The sequence below is a fragment of the Chrysemys picta genome, chromosome 1 (genome assembly GCF_011386835.1).
Source record: "Chrysemys picta bellii isolate R12L10 chromosome 1, ASM1138683v2, whole genome shotgun sequence".
Classification (NCBI taxonomy): Eukaryota; Metazoa; Chordata; order Testudines; family Emydidae; genus Chrysemys; species Chrysemys picta.
In genome coordinates this window covers 54,548,584-54,573,352 of record NC_088791.1, presented here as the reverse complement: position 1 = coordinate 54,573,352, position 24,769 = coordinate 54,548,584, and the positions used below count along the sequence as shown (strand labels likewise).

Genomic DNA, 24,769 nt, shown 5'->3' with positions numbered 1-24,769 from the left:
CATGCATCTTTATCCCCAGAGGACAACAAATGACTCAGTTAATAAATAATATTCTTTGATTAGTGACAAAGTTTTGTTGCCATATACAGAAAGTGGTAAAAACATCATCCTGAGAATCAAATAGTACCAGGAGAACCCCAAGATTAACTGTTCTGGCATTAATAATAAATTCTGTAGCCTTGAATGGATCAAGGTATTAATAATATCTAGATTTTTTATTTGTAGATCTGAAATTCTGTAGAAAGGTAGCAAACAATGATCATAATGAACTATTCTATAGACAAGAAAAGTGTGGCACAGAGTTTAAGTGATTTGTCCTTAGCCAAATAGCAAGTCCTTTGACAGAGCCAGGAATTGGCCCAATTACTCATGTTTCCCAGTCTGGTGCCCTGTGCATTTAACCATAGCCCCTTGACTAAGCAGACCACTATTTACCCACCGATGAGAGTTCTTAATATGAATGAGCACTACAAGATGTTTCTTTGTTTACTCCTTGATTAATCTTACCTAGCGATCTTTCAGAGTCATGTGCTGGTGTGATGGTGGCCCTCTTGGCCAACATACTGAACCAAGGTTCCAGAGCTAAAAGCATGAGTTATCAGAACGTGAGCCAAATCTAGCTGACAACTCGTATCCTCTGTGGATTGGCACCAGTGGATTACACTGGCAAATCTAAGGGGGCTCCTGACTTCAGTCCCACTGGTAAGTTCAGCAATATGTTTAGTGTCCCTAGGGTCAACTGACACCTTGTCGACTGAAAAAGTGTAACTAAGATTATCCAGTGAAATCTTATATTCACATTTGTTTGGATGCAGCCTCAGGCCTGCTCCACGATATGCTGGCTGGTAATTGCCCACTAGGGGCCTTTCCACTGGCCCAGAGTCACCAGAGCCCAAAGCATTCCAGCCACACCCTATCCCATCCCCATACACATAGACAGAACCAGGAGTGAGGGACAGAGAGCCAGCTTTCCACCCACTTCATACTGGAACAAATGACTTCACAGGGTATACAGCACTGGAGAATCAAGTACCGAGAACTGTAGATACCATGGTCCTGATTATGCTCTCACCCTAGTTTTACATCAATATAACTCCATTGATTTAGATGGTTACTCATGATTTGCACCAGCATAAGCAGCATCAGAGCTCTATGACGAGAAATTGCACTTTACTTACAGGTGTCCATTTTAATCATACAAATTTGAAAATGTGATAGCTTAGGAATTAAGTGAATCCATTTTGTCTTTAAATAAATCTACTAATAGTAATGCAAGGAGTAGAGAATAAATACTATGTACAATAAATATAAACAAACAAGTACAAAAATATATAGCACTTGACATTTTGCATACAGTTGGGCTTTTTAGGTAATTATTTCTACCTTATCATTTCTGGGTTATGATTACCTTGACATCTCTACACAGACATCTGCTATTTTCTTAATCACTGAATCAAATTGTAATCTTATACTGTATGAAAGTAATTACGGTATATAAATATGTCCAACTTCTGATTGAGATCGGCTTGTCATGCATCAAAGACTTTGAGAGGCTTGAGGAAATTATTCCTGCCTTAATGAAGTGCAATACTATAGTTTTCAAAATGATGATCCTGAAGCATTAACAGTGAGGGCCATTCTGGGCCCTCTCATAGTAAAACCTACAGGACGGCAACAGAGCACAGGAGTGTTTAACAAAAAGATTCTCTTCATGGGAGTTTGAGTTCAGGGAGCAACAGTTTGGGTATTGCCTTTTAAACCTACAGAGCCAGGAAGCCACATGGAATTCTGCTGCAGGTCCTGTACATGGCTGGTCTCCTGCTGCCCCTCCCTTCTGGCAGCATGGCTCACTCACAACTTTTCAATAGATGTTAATGAAGTGGTTCACATGGTTATTATTTTACAAAAGTGGCCTAACATATCTGGCATAAATTAAACTAATAGCAGACTGATCAAAAAGGAGACTAAATGTGGAATAAAATTAAGTGACATTACTGTATCTGCTTTTAACCCATGCATTTTCAGTTACATTTGTCAATATACTGGTAGTTTAACACATGTCACCCAATCACACTTTTAATATCATCACCACATGTTGAAATATCTTCTAGGGAAACAATTTATCATAATTATAGTGACTGAGCAGGACCATATTAGCATAAATTCTGATATATGGTGAAAACATTAAGCTAGTGCTAAGTGGTTAAGTGATGCTGCACTAGCAGCACTTGTAAATTACTTGACCCAGAGCTATTCCTCTTATAGAGATTACAACTAGGAAGATGCTGCAGTCCTTCCAGATGTTCGCTGTTTAGATCTGAGACTCCTAAATAATCAAACAAACTGCCAGAATTAAATAACCTGGAGATCTACTGCCCAGATACTGCCTTAAGTACAGATAGTAAAAATAACTGATACAAATGCTTAAAAGAAATCTTAAAACTACATACAAGAAAATGGAAAACTTCTATGCCAAATACACAAAACTGCCAATGCAAATTATTCATAACTTTCAAACTAAGGTACCAAATATTTCAAAACTTGAATCCATCATGTCTTAATTCTCAGGAAAGACTACAAAACAGGCATGTTTGAATTTTCTATCTTTATCCTTTTTCAAGCCACATGAACAAAAAAAGTCTGATCAGAACATATGGAGAAAGTTTATTTTTTCATACTCCAATTCAAAAATAGAGCATATGATGAACCACTTCTGTTCAAACTTTACAGTAAAGTGAACCTTTTCAAGCATGGAACTATTTTGAGAATGGTAAGGATTAGATTAGCATCTAGAGCCCAATTATTTGCAACTATTAATTATTTAACACCCAGTTCACTCAAAACACGCATTTGATTATATTTAAAAAAAAAAGTCAAATTAATTAGGAATTGATATTAATCTAATAAAGCAGAGTCATGTACACTGTAGCCCTGATTCATCCCTGCTGAAATAGAGTGACACTGGAGTTACCATTTATGAATCAGGCCTTTAGATTGTAGCTCAGTAATAAATGTCACCTGGGCTAAAAAACAGAGCAGAAGCAGGAAGGTTCCAGAAGCATGGCAAAACCTCCATATAAAGAGATTGAAAAGATTTGGACTGTTTAGTCTTGAGAATAAATAAATAACAAGGAATATAGAGATAAACAAAATAATGACTGGTACAAAGTAAATCAAGCACTCCTAGTTATCTCCTCTGATAATTAAAGAGCAAGAGGACATTAAAGGAAACTAAAAAGCAAAAAATAAAACATTAAAATAAATACTTTTATTAGACAGCACAAACTGTGGAACTCATTGCCACAAAATATGACTGAGCTCAGTAGGATTAATGAGTAGCATAATGAGAACATACAAAGTCACATTAGATTAAATTAAAAAACTAGGAGAGATATAAATCTTTATGTTTCAGGGCATAAACCAGCTATTTAAAATAAAACCTTCCGTTAGTGACAGGTGTGGGCAATTTCCTGGAGAATTAAGCTAAACCTTATTGAATTAAGTGTAAGTATTTAAGGAGTTCATTATATTAAAAATAAAAGTGTTTATGTGTTATTGGGGGATTCTATGTAACCTGGTTAAGGGGGAGACAGGACTAATGTAAACTCTAGGGAGTGTTATGAGCTTCAAAGGACTCTAAAACAATGGGCCAGATAAGACTGAACTTTTAGTTGAGCAGGCTTCCCAGGAAATACTTAGGAAGAGGGGAATGCAAATTATCCTTCTCTGGGCCCATCCTTCTGAAGCTGCACTCTGAGGAGAAACCCATTGTCTGCTGATTACCTGTTACATGAGGACAAGATCAGAGGCCCCAACTGGATAAAAGAGGGACTCTCAGATTCATGGGTGTGCTTGTTCTAAGTTAACAGCTGTTATGAACTTGTGACCACAGAAAAACCTTTTCATGGGGTCTGAAGGACTGTCCGCCTGCCAAAACCCTTGTTGGAGTGAGGAGGTGACCTCTGGTAAGCTTATTAGCATGCATGGAGGTTCTTTTATTGTTTTTAATATGTTTTCTCTGTAATGCTTTTACCTTAAGAATAAATGTACTTGCTTAGAAAGCACTGTGTGGTAACTTCTAAATGTGTCAATTACATTGTTTATAGCCTTTAGGGAGAAAAGCATAGCACACTGCTTTGTCAGTTTGACTTTGCTGAGGAATTTATAGTGCAAGCAGGGAACTGTGCAGCCTGAAAATACCAAAGTCAGGGAAGGAGAGAGAAGTGTGCCTTCTCCCAAAAGCTGGGGAGCTGGAAGCTTGAGAGTGGGTGCCCTTGCTGGACCATAGAGGAGACTACAGGTGCAGTCACAGTTCAGGGCAACAACAGATTATTCCATGAAATTGTCCACTGCCACCTGTGCTACTTACTTTAGATTTAGAGTCTGTAGGAACACAAAGACCAAGGGTAGTGACCACACATACATTCATAAGTACAAGGTGGGGGAGGGATAGCTCAATGGTTTGAGCATTAGCCTGCTAAACCCAGGGTTGTGAGTTCAATCCTTGAGGGGGCCACTTAGGGATCTGAGGCAAAATCAGTACTTGGTCCTGCTAATGAAGGTAGGGGGCTGGACTTAATGACCTTTCAGGGTCCCTTCCAGCTCTATGAGATAGCACTCTCTCTCTCTCTCTCTCTGTATATATATATATAAGGTCTAGTCTATTTTACAAGTTAAAGTTATGAATACCCAAGCATATAGAAATTCTATACAGACCTATGCACAAGTTACACCCTCCCTTACTCACATCCTTAACAACAGTGTTAGGCTCTGATGGGTCTCTCATGAACTGATCATCAATAGAGGAATGGTTCCTGCTGGAGTTTCCCATAGGGAGCTAAATTTGGCTGCTCAAGGCTCCCTTGTTTTATAAAGTGATTCTGTCTATACCTACATTCTGCGCATGTCCATAAACGTGTCAACCCTCTTTTTCCTTATTGGTCTGATGTTCCCTAGAAACTTAAGGGACCCTGATTTCTATAGGTTGTGTCAGCTCTCTTTATTCGCTTTAGCATTGACGCACAACCTGTGTCCTGTGGTTAAGGCATATGTTGGAAACAGATGTTCCTTTGCAACATTTTTATGATTTAAAGTTAATCTTCTGGTTACTTTTTTGCAATATTATCACTTGGTACCTCTTTTCCCATAACCTTAGGGCATCGGGTTATTCTTCGGTCACTTACTTATATCAGCATTTCTTAGCTCCAAGGCCTAAAATAGCTAAGCTAAAATCTTGCAGGCCTCAGCCTACAGGCCTTGCATTTCAACACTATGTACTTAGATACCTTATACATGATTATTCCCTCTACATATTGATCAGTCTTATACTTCTATAATCTTACAGTTTAACTCTATTTATCATACAATGATTATATATAACATAACATGTTAGTTAAGTATAACATCACGCTGTTGGAATATATATAGTAGTATACATTGTAATACGTTATAAGCCGTTGTGGCCTAGTATGAATGCTGTGTGTTTGACATGAGTACATGAGTTGCGTGTTGGCAACTGAAGCGAGGATTTAAGGTCATGAGCAGTCAAGAACTGTTCTTGATAAACAACTGTGTTGTGTTCATGGGAAATATGAAGAATCAGCAGATAACGGAATAACATCGATGGTGTTGTCATGATAATGTATCCATTACAGCTGTGGATAAAAACTGGGTGAAATGGAACATAAGAACATAAGAACGGCCATACTGGGTCAGAGCAAAGGTCCATCTAGCCCAGTATCCTGTCTTCCGACAGTGGCCAATGCCAGGTGCCCCAGAAGGAATGATCAGAACTAGCAATCATCAAGTGATTCATCATCTGTCACCCATTCCCAGCTTCTGACAAAACAGAGTTTAGGGACATCATCCCTGCCCTCCCTGGCTAATAGCCTTTAATGGACATATCCTCCATGAATTTATCTAGTTCTTTTTTGAACCCTGATATAGTCTTGGTCTTCCCAACATCCTCTGGCAAGAAGTTCCACAGGTTGACTATGAGTTGTGTGAAAAAACACTTCCTTTTGTTTATTTTAAACCTGCTGCCTATTAATTTCATTTGGTGACCCCGAGTTCCTGTGTTATGAGAAGGAGTAAATAACACTTCTTTATTTATTTTCTCCACACCAGTCATGATTTTATAGAACTCTATCATATCCCCCCCTTAGTGGTCTTTTTTCCATGCTGAAAGTCCCAGTCTTATTAATCTCTCCTCATATGGCAGACGCTCCATACCCCTAATCATTTTTGTTGCCCTTCTCTGAACTTTTTCCAATTCCAATACATCTTTTTTGAGATGGGGCGACCACATCTGCATGCAGTATTCAAGATGTGGGCGTACAATGGATTTATATAGAGGCAATATGATATTTTCTGTCTTATTATCTATCCCTTTCTTGATGATTCCCAACATTTTGTTTGCTTTTTTGATTGCTTCTGCATATTGAGTGGAAGTTTTCAGAGAACTATCCACAATGACTCCAAGATCTCTTTCTTGAGTGATAACAGCTAATTTAGACTCCATCATTTTACATGTATTGTTGGGATTATGTTTTCCAATGTGGATTACTTTGCATTTAATCAACATTGAATTTCATCTGCCATTTTATTTCCCAGTCACCCAGTTTTGAGAGATCCTTTTATAACTCTTCGCAGTCTGCCTGGGACTTAACTATTTTGAGTAGTTTTGTATTATCTGCAAATTTTGCCACCTCACAGTTTACCCCTTTTTCCAGATCATTTATGAATATGTTGAATAGGACTGGGCCCAATACAGACCCCTGGGGGACACCACTATTTACATCTCTCCATTCTGAAAACTGACCATTTTTTCCTACCCTTTGCTTCCTAACTTTTAACGTGTTACGAATCCATGAGAGGATCTTCCCTCTTATCTCATGACTGCGTACTTTGCTTAATAGCCTTTGGTGAGGGATCTTGTCAAAGGCTTTCTGAAAATCTAAATACACTATATCCTCTGGATCCCTCTTATCCACATGCTTGTCGACCCCCTCAAAGAATTCTAGTAGATTGGTGAGGCATGATTTCCCTTTACAAAAACCATGTTGACTATTCCCCCAACAAATTATGTTCATCTATGTGTCTGACAATTTTGTTCCTTACTATAGTTTCAACCAATTTGCCTGGTGCTGAAGTCAGGCCAGAGTCACCTCTGGAGCCCTTTTTAAAATTTGATGTCACATTAGCTATCCTCCACTCGTTTGGTACAGAAGCTGATTTAAATGATTGCAGGAATACAAACTGTAGTCTATAACCTATTTCACATATGAGTTACTTCAGAACTCTTGGCTGAATACCATCTGGTCCTGGTGACTTATTACTGTTTAGTTTATCAATTTGTTCCAAAACCTTCTCTAATGACACCTTAATCTTGGATATTTCCTCATATTTGTCACCTGAAAAGAATGGCTCAGGTTTGGGAATCTCCCTCACATCCTCAATGTGAAGACCAATGCAAAGAATTCATTTAGTTTCTCTGCAATGGCCTTATCGTCCTTCTGTGCTCCTTTAGCATCTCAATCGTCCAATGGCCCCACTGGTTGTTTAGCAGCCTTCCTACTTCTGATGTACTTAAAAAAAATCATCTGGGATTATGGCAGTCTTCCCAGAACCGTTTTCCTGAAGTTATGGGTGAAAGGCCTAGCAAACAGAGAGAAAGAGCTGATGACGCAACGGACTGGTCTATAAATAGTTGCCTGACATATCTGAAATTTGGAGTCAGTCACCGATCCCGAGCCCTGATTTTGAAGAGGTGTGCAGTGCCAGTTCCCCATGCCTTATGATTAGAGCGAACCTCGACTGGCCATCGGGACTTCGTTGTCATTTTTGGTCTCTGGTGCAGTATGTTTAGGGTGTGAATGTGGAGTGAATGGGGTTTATATTGTAATCAATAATAGTATTTAGAGTATTATACACCAGCACTGTGTCCGGTATCCGCCTGCTCCCAATCCTATAGAGAGGCCTCTATCAGAGCCTAACAACACAATAAATGAACAATAAACTAAAATAACTGGCTACACCACTATGGGATTTTTTTCTCTTTCCGCTGAAGCATTTGGTACTGGGCACTGTCAGTGAGTGAATAGGGAACTAGATGGGCCACTGGTCTGTTCAGGTATGGCAATTTCTATCTTCTTATCTAAAAGTTTGTATAGCCCATCATGACAAAAACTGATTGATTAAAGTAAGTTGTTAAAATAGTACAGCTATTTGCATCTATTCAGAAATTGGTAATTTGTAATTTGAGTCCAACAAACCAGGAACTGTAATTTGATGGAATAAGCCACATTCCCTTCGTCATCATGACCTCTCTGACCAAATGAAAAAAGTACTTAGATATCACAGTTCTTCAGTGCTTAATATTTTAGAAAGGTAATAAAAAGATAGTGCTTTTATGATTCAGGAATGAAAGTTCCATCTTTTTTCAGAAGTACAGTTTGCTTTTCATCTCTCAAGATGTTTGATGCTGATAAAATATTTAAATTACTAGCTACATAGAAAGAAATCTGATTACATGTGAGCTTGGTTATCAGTTTGTGAATTTAATTTTTATATTTTTAAATTGCCACTTAAATCATACTCATTATTATTTATTTGCATTACAGTAGGGCCTGGATGTTTCGACCAAGATTGTGACTCCATTGTTCTGGGAATGGTAAAAAAGCCCAGTAAGAGAAAGTTGCTGCCGCAAAGGGCTTACAATTTAAACGCACAAGGTAGACAAAGGTGGGGAGAAAAGAAGTATCATCCCCATTTTACAGATGAAGAATTAAAGTAAGGCAAGTCTCATTTTTCCGTTCACTTTTGAAAATCCCACCCAAAATGATTTTCCCAAGATCATACAGGAAGTCTGTGGCAGAACCAGGAACAGAACCTATATTCCTAAGTCCCTGTTCAGTGCCTTAAGCACAAGACCATCCTTTCTCAAATCAATAGATGATAATAAATGAGTGATTACTTTATATTAATCAATTAAGATGCACATGTATACTTCCATAAGACTGCTTACCTCTTTCTATCTTTTGAATACCATTATTAATGGTTGAACTGGGTCTGACAGTATATAAAACTTCTATAATTCATGATAAAAAGCATAAAAAGGGCCTGCTAGAGTCAGAAAAAGGCATCTGTGAGGAGTTTGCAATCATAAGGGACGTAAAAGAGAAAAGTTCACGAGTCATTTGAAAAATACTGAAGCACAGCATTCATCTTCACAGTGGGGAGTGAAAAGGAAACAGATTACAGCCGCTAATACGCACAGTGGTAGTTAAGAAAATGTTGTTTCTATTTTGAGTACTATTTTTAAACCCATATTTCAGTTTAAAAATTTCTTTTATCCATTCCCATCTAACCCATTTTTAGGAATCTTCTAGCTCCACTGTTTCAGCTTGCATCAGACTGAAAATGAGAGCACACGTACAATCCCTCTGTACCCCATGTACATTTTAAATTTTAATTATCACACATTATACATTAGTCCTGGACACTAAGATGTAGCAAAAGAACAAACTGTTCTTTATAAATTCTGAGACTGATAATATGTGTTATAAGGGGTGGCTGGAGAAGCAGTGGGTGATAGGTAACCCGAGCCACTGTCCTCTGGGTAATACTATATGCTTGTTTTTTCTATCGGTCTCTGAAAACAGAGTCTCCTTTTCTGAGACAAGATGCCAGTTTTTACTAGGATCTGACTGGCTACCAGACCACCAACAGCTGACCCCCAGATTACAGTTTCTCAGACAGATCTTTGCAAAATAATAGGTTAAACGTTTATATTTTATGACATATGCAACAATACTATCTGACATCTCTTCCAACGTGTTAGCTTGTTGTTGATGGAATGCTAAGTGTACTGTAGGTGTAAATTAAGGTATTCTTATATTTTATTTTTAAATCTCTCACATCTGAAGGTATGGAGTAACAAGGTGGTTTTTTTTTTTTTTTAGTATGTTATGCTTGGTGTGGCTGTATAAGACTTTTTAAATTATTTACATACTTCTATAAATATATATGTATTTATACACATATTTGTATTGGCTTTTTAAAATATACCCATCCCACTGCTGTGAACATGTCTATTTTTTATAGTAATACACACTATCTTGACAATATTTTTACCTCCTTCTAAAACCTTTAACATTAACGACCAAACAAAATGGCTTAAAACATTTAATCTACACTTTAGTTCTACTGCGTATGTGACAGAGGGTGCGTTTCTGGGCTATACCTCTGAGGTGCAGCACAGAAATTGCAGCCCATGAGGAGGGCTTTAAGCCACCGGAGTCTTGGTTGTGGCTATAACTCATGACATAACCTAGAAAGCTCTGAGAGGTCTGTAAGTTACGACAGCCTGTCATGGAGCTGCCGATGGGCAGCAGTATTGCTCAGAACTCACACAACAATATGCGTTGCAGCCCTGCCCCATCCTTCTGACTACTTGGCACACACTATAGGCTGTGGCTTGGCAAAAGAGGCCTCATCAAACAGCTTGTAGCTGTCTTCTCAGTTCTTGCACTGAGAGAATTCTCCTCCTAAGATGACCGTACAGCAAGTGTGAAAAATCGGGACAGGGTGGGGGGTAAAAGGAGCCTATATAAGAAAAAGACCCAAAAATCAGGACTGTCCCTATAAAATCGGGACATCTGGTCACCCTATCTCCTCCAGTCATTGGACTTGGGACTTTTAGAGCCCTTATATGCTCCTCTGGTTTTTCTTGAAGTGGCCAGAGTAGGGGCATGAATGTCATCCAGTTTTTTCCCAGTTTAGATAAATCAATTGATGAATTTGGCCCAATTTGTCTCAGCATTTAGCAGCCAATGCGATTGTTTTGTATTTACCTTTTTTTCATCTGACAACTAGGATGTGATGGGTTGGATCATAGAAACCCCCCGGGAGCTGCCACCTGATGTGCCAAGACTACCTCTGTTCCTGTTTTCCCTGCCCAGCTCAGGACTCCAGCACCCTGTCTTGCTGAGCCAGACACTCCCATCTGCTCCAACACAGACCCAGGGTCTGAATTACTTGCCCCAAAGCTGCAGGTTTACCTGAAAGCAGCTAGCAGAAGTGTGCTTGTCTTTAGTACTCAGATGCCCAACTCCCAATGGGGTTTTAACACAAATAAATCCGTTTTACCCTGTATAAAACCTATGCAGGGTAAACTCAAATTGTTCACCCTCTATAACACTGATAGAGAGATATGCACAATTGTTTGCTCCCCCAGGTATTAATACATACTCTGAGTTAATTAATAAGTAAAAAGTGATTTTATTAAATACAGAAAGTAGGATTTACATAGTTCCAAGTAGTAACAGACAGAACAAAGTAAGTTACAAAGCAAAATAAAATAAAATATGCAAATCTATGTCTAATCAAACTGAATACAGATAATCTCACCCTCCGAGATGCTTCAGTAAGTTTTTTCCTCAGACTGGACACCTTCCAGGCCTGGGCACAATTCTTTCCCCTGGTACCAGCTCTTGTTCCAGCTCAGGTGGTAGCTAGGGGATTCTTCATGATGGCTCCTCTCTCCCTGTTGTTCTCTCCCTTTATATATCTTTTGCATAAGATGGGAATCCTTTTGTCCCTCTCTGAGTTCCCACCCTCTCCTTCTCAATGGAAAGAACCAGGTTAAAGATGGATTCCAGTTCAGGTGACATGATCACATGTCACTGCAAGACTTCATCACCCACTTCCCAGCACACATGTATACAGGAAGACTAACAGGTAAACACAGCCATCTGCAGACAATGGTCCTGGTTAATGGGAGTCATCAAGATTCTAAACCACCATTAATGGCCCACACTTTGCATAATTACAATAGGCCCTCAGAGTTATATTTCATATTTCTAGTGTTAGATATAAGAGTGGTACATTTATACAAATAGGATGATCACACTCAGTAGATTATAAGCTTTGTAATGATACCTTACAAGAGACCTTTTGCATGAAGCATATTCCAGTTACATTATATTCACTCATTATCAAATTTTTATAACACCATATAGTCTGAATGTCACCCAGTTTTTTCCCAGTTTAGATAAATCAATTGATGAATTTGGCCCAATTTGTCTCAGTCTTTAGCAGCCAATGCGATTGTTTTGTATTTATCTTTTTTTCATGTGACAACTAGGAATAGAGACTTTTTAGTAGCAATATGTTTACATTTTCTAAACCTTGTTAGTAATCTGCAACCATTGAACCACTGAGTTATGACATTAAGTGGATACACAAATCATATTGTTGATTTCTCCTCTTCTCAACGTTCCAATATGATCTTTTCTAAGTTATGACCATGTAATTTTCTTAAATTTATAGTATACATTTTCTACTTAAATAGAGAAAAAGTGGCCTCTTGGGAAAGTCATGTCACATCTCTAGCTCAGTTTGCCTGACTGTAAAATGGGGATAACAGTACTCACTTACTTCACAGCTGTGCAGCAAGAGTTAGTTAGTTTTTGTACAAAGCTTTAAAGATGTTAAGTGCTAAGTAATATTACTTTATTGTGACCTTGAATGATATACAGATAAGTATGGAGGAAGGATTTAAGTCAGGTCATATTTTGACACTTGGTGTCACATGAAAGATTAAACTAACACTGCAAAGGATAAAACCCAGGTCTGCATGGCTCCAGGTTAGGGTGACCAGACGTCCCGATTTGATCGGGACAGTCCCGATTTTAGGGGACTTGTCCCGCGTCCCGACCTTACATCGGTCGGGACGCACTTTGTCCCGATATCGGGGGTACCGCGGCAAGCCAGCACTGCTCACGTCTTCTTCCGGCCCCTGGGGCAGTGCAGTTGAGTTTCTGCTGGGCTGGCCGGCCGGCAGGCACCTCCAGAGTGCTGCAGCTCCACTCCCCAGGCACGCACAAAGGCAGGGGCGGGGCTTGTAGGCACCAGCAGCAACCTGACCCGTGCCGGAGCTACACGGACAGGAGCCAGAGGGACACTCCCTCCTCCCCCCGCTGCCAGCCCTGTGAACATGGCTGCAGCACGGCCCCGCTTCTCCCTCCTGCTCCTCGCCCTAGTTGCCCTGCTCCTGCCCGCACAGTGGCCCCTCTGCTTGGCCGCCAAGCACCTGGACCGGTGCTTCGCCGAGTGCAAGCGCTGCACCGACCCAGAGTGCAGCAGTAAGTGGGTGCGGGGTGCTGGGGTCCCCGGACGGGACCTGCCTGCTGGATCCTGAGGCTAGCACTGCAGGCGGGGGGGGGGGGGCGGGGAGGGACTGTGCCAGGCAGGCTCTGGGAGGGAGGACAGGGGGTCCGATGCTGCTCTGGGTAGCCCGTGCGGGGTGGGGTGATGATGCTGCAGGGACGGGAGACCCATGGGGAGGCCGCGGTGGAGGCAGTGCTCTCGGGGCCGGCCCTCAGGCAGGGCCATGGGGCTGCACTTGTGGGCACCGCGATCCGGCCATGAACCGGACGTTTCTCCGTCCCTTTAAAGGGCCAGTAGCCCGGCGTCCTGTCGGGTGGGTTCTCCCACACGTGCCGGTCCAGCCCCAGTGTGGGGTGTGTTTGGTCATCGGCTCCCCAGCCCCATCTGCAGCGTTGGTACGTTCCAAGTAGAGCGGGAGGGGGCGAGTGGCAGTTGGCCGAGAGCGGGTGGAGGGAGGGGGCTGGGGGACGTGGCCTGAGCGCACCCTCTGGTGCTGGGGGGGCGGGGGGGGGGGGTCCAGGCACGCACGGGGGAGGGGCTTATTGTTGTTTTTTGCTCCGCCCTCCTCCCCCCCCCCCCCCCCCCCCGCGTCCCGATTTTTCACTTCTGTCATCTGGTCACCCTACTCCAGGTGACCAATGCTTCTGATCTCTGAGCTCTGATCAATACAGCTGAGCTCTGATCACAACACTGTAAACCCTAGGAGACTAAGCACCAGAAGAAGTGCCGCCGACTGAAAACCCTGATTCGTCCAGGGACACTATTTATACATGGAAGAAGTTCCAGGAAGCTATCTGAGCAACACAGCAGTACCTGGCCTCCTGCTACAACAGACCCCTCTCCTGTTCCCTGTTTTGGACCCCGGCTCTGTTCTTTAGCTCTGAGCCAGTGTTTTACTTCTGATCCCTGACACTGCGACAATCTCCAACTAGACTCCTGATTCCTGACAATTCTGGTTCTGGCCTTCAGTTTGACTCCTGGTTTCCGACTCTGGCTTGACCCACAGCTCCCCACTCCTGCTCTGATCACTAGGCCTGACTCCTGGTCCTACCCACTCGGCCAAACCACCCACATCCTGGTCATAACACTTTTTAAAAAACTTTATTAGAGCAAGGAACAAAGATTTTTTAAAAGATAGAGCACATCTAAGAGGAGATTGAATCACTCTGTCAGGATTCTGTCCCAACTTGAAGAGCCCTTCCTGGATCTGCATCCACGAGTCCAGATGCTCATACCCCAAACTAAATTTCATCTTTCTTTTGCTGTTTCCTGTTTCCTTGGTGTACTGTAATACATTACATAGTGGATTCATTTCTTAGCAATACTGAAGAACTAATCAAAGCTAATCATAAAGAATTAAAACATGCAAAATGATATGATGAATTCAAGCATAAATTATTTTTATGTGCTCATTATATGTATTGAATAGACAGCCTATGTAATAGGCTACACAAAAAATCTGCTTAATTTGCTCTGTGTGGGTCATATTCAGGGGCAAAGGGCAATTATGCAGAAGGGTCAGAAACTGAGCAAGTGACTCAAAACAACTGGATCTGCTGAAGTGTGCTAATATTCACTTGCACTAAAAATCACATCGCTGTTATAAGACATAGATGGGCATACCTGCACATTCTGCTATGCTCAGGAAATGTTGCAAAGAGGTCCTTGTCCGTAGCCAAAGTGAAAACACTTTGGGGATTGACCAGCAATGCAGCTGGGAAATGCTGATTTTACAGCATTGCATTCAGCAGTGAGATGTAATTTTTGAGGCAAATTATGCCAGTATGTGAGTGGGTTCACGGAGCATCCTGATAATGGAACTAGTGCTGTACCAGTAACAAAGAAAAAGGTAGCAGGTGGGCTCTGTGTGTCCCCCTTGTGTGAAAGCACACAGAAGTAACTGATAGTGGAGCAGGCCCAGGGAAAGCTAGAACCAGAAGATCTGCTGGTGCCTTCCTACTGCTAAAGTGGTGGCTGAAGGTCATAGAGGCCACCTAAGCCTTAAGTCAACACAGAGCTATTCCTCCCCTGACAGACATCTCCTCCGTGACCACTTAAGATACATGGACTGAATGCTGCAGAGTGAATTGCTCTTTAAGACACACATCAGAATATGGGTTCATCTTTTATAAAAAATGCTATGAAGTATCTCAGTTTTGCCCTTAGCTGAAAGCTGTATTCAATGGGTCACAAAAGTGTCTTCCGTTCAAACATATGGGATGCTATAGAAACTGCAAAGAATATAAATATTTACATTTTTCACACTATGATGAGAACCTGTTCTCCCTCATATACCATATATAGGTGCTCTGATCCTTGAATCAATATATTACAACTAATACTCCTGAGGGCATTCTGTGCCAAAAAAAATTAAAAATTCTGCACACAATATTTTAAAATTCTGCAAAATTCTGAAATTTTTGTCAAATAGATATGCAGGCTCCAGCATGGCATTGGGGAGCACAGGCCACTGGCTGCACGGGGGGGAGGGGGGAGATCACTGTGCAGCTCCCACCGGGACACGGACTCAGCGGTGAAGCTGCACCAAACCCTGACACAGCGCAAGGAACCGGCATGCCCCAGAAACACCACAGGACCCTGCCCCTTCATGCCAGGTGCAGCAGGTGTGGGTGGGCAGGCTTAGCCCAGCAGGATCCAAGTGTGCAAGGGCTTAGTGTGGGAGGATCCAGGTGTGGCATAAGAGGTTTCTGTGTGGGGCAGTCTGGGTGCGGGCAGCGCAGTGGGGTATCTGGGTGTGGGGGGGGATATGGATGCATAGGGTCTTGTTGGGGGGTTCTGGGTGGCAATGGTAATGGGACTCTGCAGGGGAGTCCAGGTGAAGGTGATTGGGGCTCAGTGGGGAGGGGGGCATCTGGGTGTGGGGGGGGGATAGAGCTCGGCAGGGGTCTGAGTGTGCAGGATTCAGTGGAGGGGTTCTAGATCCTGGGGGAGTGGGGCTCAGTGGAGTGGGGATACCTGTGCATTTGGTTGGGGCTCGGGAGGGTGGGGATGCAGGTGGCTTGCCAGGGAGGTCCAGGGGTAGGGGGAGTGGGACTCATCGGGGGGGAGGGTTCTGGGTGCGGGGGGGGGGTGAAGCTCGGTGAGAGGGTCTGGGTATGAGGGGTTCTGGATGCATGGGGGTTGGTTGAATGTGGAAGCAGCTCCCTGTACAGTGATCCCTCCCCCTGCAGCTGAGGAGTGATGGGTGAAGGAAGTGTGGGGAGGAGGGTTACAGAGCTTTCTACTGCCGAGGGATAAATCTGGGGGTGGGGTGGGTCTGACACAGCCCCAGATGCTATGCAGGGAAAAAGGAAGTCCCGTCCTTCCCAACACAGCCAGGACTAGCAGCTGAGCATGGTGTAGGGTCTTTTCCAGTCCCACCCCCCGCCCCACAATGATTTACCTCTCTTCCGGCTGCCCTGGACACCCAAAACATACTGCTGGGGAGGGTCATATGACCGCTCGTGGCTTCCTTATGCTTCCCCGTCAGAAAATCATTTTTCTGCGGGGAAGCAAAGAAATCTGTGGGGAACATAAATTCTGCACATGCACAGTGGCGCAGAAGTCCCCCAGGAGAAAACTAAGCATAATACACAAGGAGTACTTGGCAACCTCAAAATAGACTGAACGCTGGAGTCATCTTTTGGAATTTTTACATATCCTTTAGTGCCAGCGCTGTACAAGAGAAAGTGCACAGAAAGTCTGTCACACTGGGCCCTAATTGTCATAACTGTATTCAGCTAAGATAGCCAGCATCAGTGGGGAAAGATTATTTTGTGTAAAGGGGAATAATTAAGAAACTAACTCAAAACTTTCTAATCCCACAAGCCAGAGTTTATGTGCAGTTTAACTGCATAAATAGTTGTTCTGAGGTTTTCTGCAAATGCACACATTTATTAAAGGGAGGCAGTAAGGTAGCTTCAATAACTCACTTGAGTGTCTCAGAGTTACTATTCTGTATATTTCATCTCACTCAGATGAAACTATGGATGTGTATGTCATCACTTCCTTCTTTAAAGGAGTACCTTTCAATTGAGTAAATCTCAGCAGGCAGGGCCACACCAGAAAAGGAAAAGAAGAACAACCAGATTTCTTGTTCTGAAAGGTAACTAGTATAGTACTCCTGTTTCCATAAATGATGTGATAAAATATGTGAATCAACTCAAAGGAAGACTCTTATTTCTGGAACTGGAGCACAAATACATAGTATTTTCCAGTGCAGAATTTTCACTGTTTCAAACTGAGCATAAAATTAGGAAAAAAGCGAAGTACAAAAATGGCACTTTGAATGCAGCTATGACAAATAAATCCTAAATTATCATAACATTTACTCAGAGGAAATTTAACCTCAGCACCTACACAGTAAAAATATATATTTAGGATCCTGAATACACAGAGGGTTTTTAGCATTCAGTTTTGAGCAAAACTCTCCATCACAGCTGATTAATACAGAAACATGTGCTAGAAGACATAAACCTCAGTATATTTGATATTGAGTCACAGAGTCATAGTGCTTAAGGCCACCAGATCATCTAGTCTGACCTGTATATCACAGGCCACCAACACCACCCAGCACCCAGGACACTAAACCCAACAACCTAAATTAGACCCAAGTGTTACAGCCCATAGGAGACTAGACTGTTATGCGCCACAGGCTGAGAACAGGAGGGACTGAAGTGCACCAGAGCCCAAGGCCCTGCAATGGCAGGGATATTGAGATCACAGTGACATACATGGCCAGATCTTCAGACCTTCTCTGTCCCCTTTGTGCCACGAAGCAGTGGACAGAAAGCTCAACTAAAGAGCCAGCTGGGGATTTCCCCATATACATTAGGGTTAAAGAGACCTTTACTGATGGAAGTAAGAGTCAGGAATCCTTACTTTTCCCAAGGAAAAACTGAAAAAAACTCTAAAGCGGTGGTATTGGTTCAGATAAGAAAAAAAGCTCTCCTCAGGAGATCAATAATTCCAATGGTAGCAGTGCTGTTAGAGCGGAAATGAGACAGGAGGGCAGGGCTACTGTTATTCACATATTATTTGTATTCCAGTAGTGCCTAGAAGCCCCAACTGAGACTGCCTCACCCTTCCACCCCCACGTGTTACATGCTGTATATCTATTGATATTGTACCCTTTGGTCAGGAACAGCTAGGAAAGAAATGACAAGACTGGAAAGAAGTGGGTCAGTTTTGGTGAAGGGACACATGCTGTCTGGCCCGTATGTGAGTGAGCAGTGGTGAGGAGGGCACTAGGAAGCCCACATATAGCAGAAGGAATTGCAGTCCCTGCACTCAAGGGAAGGGAGGAACTGCTAGGTGTCTATTCTGCCAGAGATGTAGGATGCTCCAAATGAGATGCAAAGCGGGGTGGGACTGGTTCCATGTTGGGTCAGACTGCACCTCAGAAAGGAGAAGCAGGCTCCTGCTGTGCAGTAGGGAGATCAGGAGACAGAATGATCACCATGCGCAGGGTGTACTGCAACTCTACAGCCCCGCATATTATGGGTTCGGCCTAACTGGCAACATCGAACCTTAAATGTCCACAGTTCTTGGCATTTGCAGCAGTACTCAGGTCTTCGATGATTCAGCAAATAAATAAGGTATGTTGTTATTTGAAGAGTCCAGGTTTGATTCAGGGACAAGGGGGATGCAAATAAATAAATAAATGCTAATTTTACCCCATAGGGAATTCACTCCTGAAGTAGGGCAGGCACTGCACAACCCTTCTCCCTCAGATACGCACCATGTCATGCCAGCATAAAGTTCAGTTTCAGGCTGTAAATGAGACTTGTCAGCAGAGTTCTGCTTAGAGGACAGCAAATTGCCATAGCCCTACATGTGAGCTGCACAAGGATTGCAGCCAGTTTACCTTGATACATCTGCTACTATGCATGTTTTCCACCACTAGGGCTTCATTTCCGGAAGTCAGTGGAACTGGGCAACATAATTGGACCTCCACCGCAAATAAATAAAAACACTCCATGCTATAAGACAGGAGAAATAAACAATCTGCCAGCAAATAAATGTAAATTGAAAGATGACATGACTCCTATACCAAAAACAGCACATGGACAGTCTCTCTTTGTAAGATGCATCTTTTCTTTTCTCCCACGGGGACTTCTGTGGTGGCACTGACATTAACTAACACTTTCCTTTCTCTGCAAGGTTATTTAAATCATAGCAAACAGGGGAAGACAATCATAGGAAAGGAAGACGAATGGCCCACCCTCCCTACTTGTACTGAACCTAATCCTCAAGTCCCCTCATCAGATGAGATGCAACATTCCTATTGCGGTGTCTGTCCTGGTCAAATCTTAACATGGGTAAAATAACATTCTGCATATCTATATACCTCCCCCAATTTCAATTAGATACAGTATTCTTCACATTCTACTTTAGACTGCTATGCAAGGTGGCCAAGGTTGATCTTAGTGGTAGCTGTGCTTGTGCGTCTAGCAAAGGGACCTGCTGTGTATAGGTATCTTGAAAGATGCAAAGGTCTTGCTACTCCTGAGGAAAACTTCAAAACTTTATTTCAGCCTGACTGATCCTCAGGACAGTCACTGTGATATGGTAGCAGCTGTGGCGAAAGCCATTCCCAGATCAGGTCCTAAGAAGCCCCAGAGAGGCTCTTCTCTGGTTTTCTGCAGATCCCTGTCCCTTTCCCTCTCCCACCAAAAGGCTACAAAGACTATGGCAGTTCTGGTGATTCAGTAAATCCTTGTGTGTTTTGAGTGGGGGCTCAGTTAGAGTCATTCAAAGAAGTTTGTGGTAAGGGGAAATATGGGAGGGTAGAAAGGTAGAAAGAAAAAGCTCTGCTGATAACCTATGCCCATTTGCCTTTGGGGGAATGGTATTTTTCTGACCAATGGACCCTGCCATTCCCACCTTATTGCTCAAAGTCAGAATCAGTCCTTTTTCTGGTTGATCTGCAACTCAGCTGATGAGACTTCACCTAGAGTCAACACCCTGTGCTTCCCACTTAAATTAAGAGGGTGGGGAGCAGAGGAGAGGCAGGGCTGGACAGCTCTATGACTGCTGTTGAGGAGCAACTCAGGGAAATAGACATGAGTTCCCTCACTACATGCACCTAAAACAATTCCCTGGCTTATACTATTGAATACTATTGAATCCTGGTTGGTCGCCTCACCCAACAAGGTCAGAATTTTGAAAAGAGCTTGCTCCCAACATGCACCCAAAGTGATGAGCTCCTTTGAAAATCCGGCCAGTTACCATGGTCTCTAAATGGGAGTGGAGCACTTTTGAAAATCTGTTCCAAAATGCATAGGTTAGGATTTGGCCCACAGTCTGTATGCAAGTATAAAAGCTATAAAGTATATCAGGTATAAAAAGCTGTAATGTGACATTTTGTGACACTTACGTTTCCACTGCCTGAAAAAAGTACCACCCTGTAAGAGGGTGCAGGAGCCCAACCTAGTACCAGGTCAGTAAAGGGATAACTCCAGGTCAGGTACCCCTCTCCTGGCACAAGTGCTTAAGGTAATGACTATAAAAGAATGTCTACTTAGGAGAAAGCGGGAAGATTATCTTTGCAGGGGTGGGAGCCAAGACCTGTGCGTGAAAGCTTGTGCTTGAACACCATGTTGGAGAGGTTTCTGTCTGACTATGTTAATATACTTTACTTTCTTGGTATAAAGACTGAATCTTGAGGAAGAGACTTTGGTATCTGCAACTGTTTAATTTTCTGCTCAGTTGTTCCAGCAGTTAATATGCCCCTAGGGCACAGTTGCTGCAGGAGGCATAGGGATAGCTGTTCTAATTCAATGAATATTGCTTTAAAACACTTAAGTAGCTTTTAAGAAGAGGATAAAGAGGTACTTTTGAGAACTAGACAAACTCTAAAAGCTTTCATTGAGCTACATTTATCATTAGGCTTATAGTGTCTAACTAATTAGGCAGGTAAATAAATAAATAAATAGTGTAGAAAGAAAACTAGTCCATAGTGTATCAACAGCATTTTAATAAATATAGAGTTACAAGACGCCCAAGGCATCCTTTTTACCAATTCTGATGTGATGGAGAAGCTTATTTCCAACCTCTGAGAAGTTCAGAAATACAATGGTGTGTGACTTCACTCTGAAGAGCATCTCTGTAAAATGGCATCATGGAATTCTGAGTTTGCTGCTCAGTTAACTCACAATAGAATATGAAAGCCAAAGTAGTGTTCAGTTCTGTGAATGTGTGATGCCAACAGAAATCACTTCAGTATCATAGAGTGGTATTGGCTTGTGAGTGTGAGCTGGAGTAAAAAGTAGCAGTACTTTATTGGTAAAGTAAAGTAAAATCTGATGGAATTTATTTGCTGAGTAAAACTGTGCCTTTCATGTATACATAAATACTTACCTGACCATAAACACAGTTGAAGAACTCACACATTTCTTTCCTCACTTTCTTTAAAACTTGTAGTTTCAGAGAATAGATCTGAACTGGTAATCTAGTTATCTCAGGTGTGTCCAATCATTTCATAAAAAATTCTGTTATTCTCAACAACCTCTCTCCTCTCTCCCTCACTGGGAAACACACAGCACTAATGCCAAGGACATCTCAACAGAGAGTCTTGTGGCACCAGGAGCAGGTATAAATATGCTGGCAAGAATCAGTCTGGAGAATTCTTGCCGGCATATTTATACCAGCCCCTGGAAATTTCCATTACATGCATCCGACGAAGTGGGCATTCACCCACGAAAGCTTATGCTCCAATGCATCTGTTAGTCTTAAAGGTGCCACAGGACTCTCTGTTGCTTTTTACAGATCCAGACTAACTCGACTACCCCTCTGATACTTGACAAGGATATCTCAGACATTTCACAAACAGTGTCATAAGGAATGGAAGAAAGTGAAATTTCCTTAGCCCCTTTAATGATTGATAAACTCAACATTGCTGGAAATTACACTGTGTAAATATTTCTTATTAGTTTACTAATCATCCACTTAACTTCTGTTTCCATTTTCATTGCATCCTCATTTACATGCTCACTAGCCTCTGCTGATCTTTTACTAATATCTTCTCTCCTCCCCGTCTCTCCTGCTATAACAAGTACCATGGAAATTAGAAATAAAGTCTTCAGTTTCGTTTTCATGTGAATAGAGCACAATATTACGATAGTGCTGCTATGTTATAGCACTGGTCCAGAACTGACTCGTAGGAATGCCATCTAAACATCACTCCTTGAAGCTCATTACTACTTCCTGAAGTACCTGGTTTTCGTAAGTGGTCTCCCATTCAGCTATTGGCTACACTGAACTGTGCTTAGTTTAGAGCCCAAGATGACATGGCTGTAGTTTGTTCCAAAATAGTTTTTCAAAACCTGCAAAGTCAAAAGCGAAAATTAAGCGTACTATGTCCACTTAGTTCTTTTATTTAGACTTTTACGTAAGTATGAGATATAAAAAACCCTAATAGATTAGTAAAATATGACTTAATGCCTGAATCAAATTGCATTTTTTCAATAAAATCCCTTAATAATAAGACAGTTTTCAGGATTCTCCCAACAACTTATATTAAATTCATGTCTCTGTAACATCATGCATTGCCTCTTGATCCTTTCACAAAACACAATAATAGAGTTAGGTGGGGAGAAAATACTATTTCTGATCTTTCTCTAATTATTCTCCAGATTTATATTAACAGCTGGGAACAATCAAACTACCTTTATTGTCCTTGTTTTCTAGACAAACTGTCCCTGCTGTATTCACTTAAATATTTATATTGGCTCCTTTGATAATCTTAGCTAATGGGACATAGGGGCCCAATTCCCATTAAAACACAATGGTGTTTGGGCTCCTAACTCACTTAGCCACTGTGGAAAACCCCAGCCACAATTTTTTTCTGAAAATTAGTATTTTTCCTTTTTAATGCTAAACACTGTATTCTGACATTTTAATATTTATTAATGTTTCAACTATGACAATTAAGAACATACATAATTATCTGAATAACATGTAACTTCATTTTTGACATTTTAGTAGGTATTATATGCTCAGAACACATTATCTGTGCAAACACACCCACAAATACATACAAATTTTGTAGTTATTTTGTAGTTAGTTACTATCATACACAAAAGTTAAGTATTGTCTAACTCCTCTAAGAAGCTGGTTCTTGTTACTTCTGTATCACTTGTGAGAAAAGTGGCGTCATATATTTAATACTTTTACAACAAATGCAGAACAGCATTTAGTGAGTAACACATTGCCAAAAAATAAACTGATGTACATGCGCTTGTTAAAATTACTGTGTTAGCTTTACATTTATGTTGCTGCAGTTCACACAACAGGATTTACATCTTTCCACTTCACCCTGAAAAATCACACATCCAGAAGCATGTTCACACATTATTCTTAGTTTAAGATACTGTTTTTGCCATGGAAGATTTTTAAGACTTCCCCCTCTCCACTCATTTTGGATAGCACTCTTCCCTAATTTTTCACAATCGTCATCATACTGCAATAGCTGCTTTATCTCCAGCCAGGAGGCAAGTGAGCCCTACCTAAAACTGCTCTGTGATTCAGCATTCGGGTGGCCTTTAAGATTCAAGCAAGCAACACAGTCCCTTCCCTAGAAGTTGTGTGTGTGTGTGTCACCTCTACAATACACCCAATTCAAAAAGAATAACAACACATGGTCTAAACTCTGTCTTTTATATGGGAGTGCAACCAAAAGATAGCTTACAATAGAAAAACAACACTAATGAGCAATAATCTTGCCACACAAATCTGAAATATTAATAGTTATCGGTTTAAGAAAATCCATTTGCTAGTTGATTAGTTAGTTTCCTACATATTTCTCAAGGGAACTTTTTGCAAGTAATCAAACACAGCCTGTTCTTTGAGTTGGGGCCCATATGTGTGTGTACAGAGTCTAGCACTATGAGCCTCTGATTCTGATTGGAGCCTACGGATGCCACTGCGACACTGTTAAATAATAATGTAATTTCAGAGGCAAAGTTATTTATCTGAAGAAATATAACACACGGAATTTCCGTTATTTTTTTTTTACACAATACAAATGGCACTAACTAGCTCCTCAACAATTCATATCACACAGCTTTCAGACTTATTAAATTATCTGTCAGGGTCTTTCAGTACCTGTAATTCAGAAAAAAATATTTCTATGTAAAAAAATTTGGATACATCTTTACAAGTTATTTTACAGAGACTGTAGATTTGCATTTCATTTGAGCCCATTTCCTCCAAAACACAGAAGTTCAACACTTAAATATACAAAAATATTTGGAAATGATACAAACATATAAAGCATTTCCTGTACTAGAAAATTTGGTTTAATGAGCAAGAATTGTATAAACTGATTGTACTCTTGTATTTCAGAATAGTGTTTGCTATACTGTACTTCTAGATTAATTATATAGAAATTACAAACATTTCACAATTTGTATGTTGTGTGCAAATGTAAAGATTCTACATGATTTTTAATCCCATATTTCTTGTCAAGAACACGTAGTTCCAGCAAATTAAGTCACTATAAATAGATCTCAGAGGATGTAAACTGTCAGACAGCATGGAGTATTCTGAAGGACAATACGGACAGATTTGTTTCTGTACTATATGACAGTCATGACTT

The 24,769-nt window shown here is 41.4% G+C and overlaps 1 protein-coding gene across 5 annotated transcripts in view; it reads right to left on the bottom strand.

Moving 5' to 3' along the window:
- CNTN1 (contactin 1) overlaps positions 1–24,769 on the bottom strand; it is a 447,411-nt gene that overhangs the window by 229,953 nt on the left and 192,689 nt on the right. The window lies entirely within an intron of this gene.